The sequence below is a fragment of the Trichechus manatus genome, unplaced genomic scaffold, assembly GCF_000243295.1.
Source record: "Trichechus manatus latirostris isolate Lorelei unplaced genomic scaffold, TriManLat1.0 scaffold00039, whole genome shotgun sequence".
In the NCBI taxonomy this organism is placed as follows: domain Eukaryota; kingdom Metazoa; phylum Chordata; class Mammalia; order Sirenia; family Trichechidae; genus Trichechus; species Trichechus manatus.
The window spans coordinates 15,915,612-15,921,715 of NW_004443975.1; positions in this window are offsets into that span (position 1 = coordinate 15,915,612).

A 6,104-nucleotide genomic window follows, 5' to 3' on the forward strand; every position below is an offset into this window, starting at 1 on the left:
AAATTATAAATTCTCTATTGAGGGGATTAGTTTATTCTTATGGTGTCAGTGGTGCAATGGGTTTCTCTTATGTGGCTTTTCTGGCCCTGGATTTGCAATTCTCCCAAAATGATTGGTTTGGCCACCATCTATCTGCCAAAGGACTGGTGGGTTCGCCGTCCACATAAGTGGCTTGCAAGTATTGGTCGGTTTACAATCCACCTAAGGGATTTGCTGGGGGCCCGCCCTGTAGTTGACCTTTACCTGGACTAGTTAAGGAGCCTGCCTTGTAATTGACAAGGAGTAAATGGGCTGGCTTATAAAATGCCTGGAAACAGAGGGCAGAGCTGTTCCGATGGAGAGGAGAGGGGAGCTGCTGGCGTCGCTGAGAAAAACCTTCCTTTGGGGAGCTGGTCTGAGGCTGCCTTGGATGACAAAGGGAGACACGCACTCTCTTCTTCTGGAGCCTTCCCAGACCTTGTCCATATACCTCTCCCTGAGCTGTATCCTGACCTTCCTGACACTGACCTTGAATGCATCCCAAATTGGATCCTGTGACGTCTCCATTATTACCCTAACAAACCAAGTAACCGTGAGTAGTTAAGTATAGTTTGAGTTCTTGTGAGTTCTGCGTGACTGTTGCAGTGAATTATCAAACCCAGCGGAGAGAGAGAGAGAGAAAGGATGGAGAAGTGAGAAAGCAGAGGTGTATTTGACCTCCACCTCATGGGGACCAGCTTTATGCTGATTCTGGTTCACAAGGTTGTCCTTACAGTGTCATTGTAATGCGTACTGTGGAAACTTAGGTAATTGCCTTTACTTCTTCCAATGGGGGATTGTAACATATACTATCAAAAGTATTCTGACATTCCATGTTGATTTTTATTTTAGTCTTCTGTCCATTGTTTTTGATTAAATTTATCTGTTCTTGGATTAAGCAAGTGGTTTAAGTTAATGCTTCTCAAACCCAACTACGTATCAGAATCACCTGGGAAGTTTTTTTTAAAAATACAGGTACACAGGCCTCCATCCCAGCTTTGATTCTGTATATTTTGAAAAGGCTACTCATGGGATTTTGAAAATCATTTACGTTTAGAACTCACTGGGTGAGACAGTGTGTTACTGTTTTACAGAGACATCCTAATCTAACAAGACGAGGCCTCTGTACCTTTGACACCTTTGACGACTCCCTGTTGAAACTCTTCTCAGTTGAACTGATTTTCTTCTTACCTCTTCTAGCCACTCCTACTCAATCTTCTTTCTTGGCTTCTCTTTGTCTTCCTTCCATTGTTGTCAGGTGCCATCGGGTCGCTTTCGAATCATAGCGACCCTATTTCTAAACAAAGAAACACTGCCCGGTCCTGCACCATCCTCACAGTCGTTGCTGTGTTTGAGCCCATTGTTGTAGCCACTGTGTCAGTCTATCTCGTCAAGGGGTCTTCCTCTCTTTCGCTGACTCTCTACTTTACCAAGCATGATGTCCTTCTCCAGGGACTGGTCCCTCCTGATAACATGTCCAAAGTATGTAAGATGAATTCTTGCCATCCTCACTTCTAAGAAACATTCTGGCTGTACTTCTTCCAAGACAGACTTGTTCATTCTTTTAGCAGTCCACGGTATATTCAATATTCTTCGCCAACACCATAATTCAAAGGCATCAATTCTTCTTTGGTCTTCCTTATTCATTGTCCAACTTATGTATGCATATGAGGCAATTGAAAACCCCATGGTTTGGGTCAAGCATATCTTAGACCTCGAGGTGTTTTTAACACTTTAAAGAGGTCTTTTGCAGCAGATTCGCACAATGCAATATGTTGTTTGATTTCCTGACTGCTGCTTCCATGGGCGTTGATTGTGGATCCAAGTAGAATGAAATCCTTGACATCTTCAGTCTTTTCAGTTTATCATGTTGTTGCTTATTGGTCCAGTTGTGAGGATTTTTGTTTTCTTTATGTTAAGGTGTAATCCATACTGAAGCCTGTAGTCTTTGATCTTTATCAGTAAGTGCTCCAAGTCCACTTTGCATTCAGCAAGCAAGGTTGTATCATCTACATATTGCAGGTTGTTAATGAGCCTTCCTCCAATCCTGATGCCCCGTTCTTCTTCACATAGACCAGCTTCTTGGATTATATGCTCAGCATACAGACTAAGTATGGTGAAAGGATACAAACCTGACATATACCTTTCCTGATTTTAAACCATGCACTATCCCCTTGTTCTGTTGGAATGACTGCCTTTTGATATATTACAGGTTCCGCATAAGCACAATTAAGCGTTCTGGAATTTCCATTCTTGGCAATGTTATCTATAATATACTGTCACCCACATGGTTGAATGCCTTTGCATATTCAATAAAACACAGGTAAACATCCCTCTGATATTCTCTGCTTTCAGCCAAGATGCATCTGACATCAGCAATGATATCCCTTATTCCACGTCCTTTTCTGAATCCAGCTTAAATTTCTGGCAGTTCCCTGTTGATGTACTGTTACCGGGTGGAAACCCCAGGTTCTTGCTTGGCATGAATTGTATTGGCCAGTAAACAAGAGGGTGAAGTGAGAAGGCAGAAAAGCACCTTTATTTCGTTGCGCAAGGAAAGGAGTCAGTCGGAGCTGCTGCTGCCAAGACTGCTCCCCGAGGGCAAGGGTAAAGTTACTTTTAAGGGGTTTACAAGTAGGGAGTTCATACAAGTTACGTCAGCAACATTCTTAATCATACTACGCAGGCACAATGGGGTTTACATATAACTTCCAAGCAAAGAAAGCAGGATTTTAATGCAAAGCTGTAGGGGAGGAAGCCAAGCAAAGGAAACAGGATTTTTAATGCAACACGGAGTGCGGGGGGAGCCAAGAAAAGGAAATAGGATTCTGATGCAAAGCTGCTTGAGGCTCTGCCTTATTCCCTGCATTTCCTTTTGGACATTGGTCATTCAGGACCGTGTCCATTTTGAACTATAGCCCAGCTCAGAATTGTTTGGCATATTCTAAGGGAGGTGCAAATATTGGACCTAGGCCTTTCTTTGTGGCTACTGACCTCCTGTTGATTTACGACTATTTACTAAATATTAAAAGAAAAAGGTAAAAATGGCTTTTATGCCCTGTTCATGTGAACATTTCTCTAAAAGATGTTATCCGAGATTGTCCTATTTGTCTGTATACCTCAGGGCCCAGTTGATGTGTCTTTATGAGTCCTTGTAAGTCCAGTCACATTTTTTATGCTCAAGGGCGGGCAATAATGGCTCCAGTATTGTCTCTTTCTATTGATAGGAGATTGGTGATAACATATTGATGATTAATACCTGGACTTAGTGAGCCCCAGATGGCAGCCATGGCAGGTTCTTTAAACTCACGGTGCTGGTTTTCCACCAGATGCCATCTGGTTCTTCACCAGGATCTTGAATAAAAGCAACATTCCTGTCTCAGTTATCTAGTGCTGCTCTAACAGAAATACCACAAGTGGATGGCTTTAACAAACAGAAATTTATTTTCTCACCATCTAGTAGGCTAGAAGTCCAAATGCAAGGCATCAGCTCCCAGGGAACGCTTTCTCTTTCGGCTCTGGAAGAAGGTCCTTGTGGTACATCAGTCTTCCCTTGGTCTGGGAGCATCTCAGTGCAGGAAGCTCAGGTCCAAAGGACGCACTCTGCTCCAGGCACTGCTTTCTTGGTGGTATGAGGTTCCCCCACCGTCTGCTTGCTTCCGTTTCCTTTTATCTCTAGTAAGATAAAAGATGGTGCAGGCCATACCCCAGGGAAACTCCCTTTACATTGGATCAGGGATGTGACCTTAGTAGGGGTGTTACAATACCACCCTAATCCTCTTTAACATAAAATTGCAATCACAAAATGGAGGGCAACCACATAATACTGGGAATCGTGGCATAGCCAAATTGATAACACGTTTTTGGGGGGACTAATCCATGACAGTTCCCATCAATCACATTGCTGAAGTGAGCACACTCAATGTACATCAGCATTTTAGCCCGAGGTCTTCTTAAGTGTATAAGACAATAGAAGATAAGTTTTATTATGCCTGATTCCATCAGGATGCAAACTAAGAATATTACTATTCCTTGCAATAGTGATTTAGCTCGTGTATTTATTCTTGATGGTAACTAACCAAATAACTGGTGTTCGTAAGGGTGTTACAGCGTGTACCCAAGTAGCTTGTTGTCTAATTTATGTATATCCTGTCTTCTCCTGTGTTATTTATCTGAATACAACAAGAGGTATTTGCTACAGTACAAATTACACTTCCTTGGACTAAAAAAAAAATCTAAGGCTATTTTCTTATCTCATGTCACCTTGGCTAATGAGGTCAGAGATTGCTGTTGTGCTTTTATCCCATTAGTAACTTAATCTGTTATTTGTCCCATAATGATTGATTAATTTCTTAAAGATTTCTACAATTTAACTACACCATAATAGAAGTTAAAACTACCAGCCACACCCTGAGTGGTGGACCAATGGGTTTCTTTATGACTCTTGTTTTATAACGTGTAACAATTTAACATTACCTTTTCAATATTTACTAGCACCATTAGGATAAATATCTAAAGGTAATCTTAAAATTCTCAAAGTGCACTGCCCATGCATTCACCAGGAATCTAAGCAAGAGATTGCCCATGTAAACTGTCAGTTGGAAAGGGATCATTTAAACTAGTATAGTTGCATCCACCACAGAATAACATATATCCATAAGCAGCACACAAAGTTTGTCTAGAGGAAACAGAAGGTATAGAAAATTTACATGTGACAACCAAGTTTCCATTATAGAATACATGATTAGCAAGATAATACAGGATGGACATCTCCTGTTGGAGGTCTTCAGTTAATCTGTTTAAAACATACTAAGTGTCCTTCCCAAGGGCAAGCTGCCCTTCCTGATTTAAAATCTCATGAGGTGTTTGTTTATACATAAGCAGCATCAGTAACTACTTTTCATGTCAGTGGTTTTTGCCTCCACAGCAACTATATTCTGCAAAACCTCAGATCGCATATTCATATAAACAGAGCAACATTTATCTATTAAGGTACAAAACTGTTCTTTGAGAGAACTAATAGGAAATTTAATGCTATTCTATTTTGTAAAAGTATAGCTTGAATGAATTTTAGATACTTTTCTGGTTATGATATTTACAACTTTGCTAAGTTTACTGATAAGAACTTCTAATTCAAGAGTTACAATATCTAAACCCATTAGTTAATTTAGGAGAAAGGAAAACGATTTCTTATATCCGGAAAGTAAGACCTTGAAACATCAGGAATATTCCCACATATAACACATAGTATTCCTTTACTCAGTCTTATGTAGTTAATTTCTGTTCCAGGTGATTCTGGATCAGCTGCAGTCTGTGAACCCATCAGTTTCTACATAAAAGTTCTGGAAATCTTGATTTAGTCTAGTCAGTCCTTTTCATAAGTCCAATATACTCCCATCTTTTTGTTGAGATATTTTTGTCAGATGTTTTCAGCAAACCAACAAAGTAAAAAACTAATCTGCAGGCGACAAATCTTAATATGGCCATGATTAATTTATAAACATAATACTCTTAATCACAAAAATTCAGAGCCAAATAAAGTCAGTTTAAAAAGAAACTTTAGACAAAAATATTTCTAAATATAATGATTAAACTTACTTTCAAAGAGCTTCAGATATAATACACTACATAATAATTTTGAGACATAATACCATGTAGTCAGGATATATCAAGATTATCAAGTCTCTAAATACCTGAATAATAATAAAAAGACTTCTTAGGTAAACAATGTGAATTCCCCAGTCAAACCTTTGGCTTTGATGCTAGACTCAAAAAAAAAAAAAAAAAAAAATTGTGGCCAAGTTTGCAATAAAGAAATAATAATAAAAGTACGGCATACTATTATCATTTGCTGTCTAACATTAGGCAAAAACATGAGAGAAAATGTCGCAGCGGCGACGGTAATCGGGACGGCGAAGACAGTAACCAACTGCACAACTCTTACAGAGAAGTGGGGCCAGGAGGGTCACTCTGAAGAGTCAACCCCCACTTCAGTCCCAGGAGTTTATTTTATAGTCAATACAGCAAGCGATAAAGCAATTAACTTAACAATGGGCTTTGGGAGTGGGCAAGGGAGAAGGAATTCA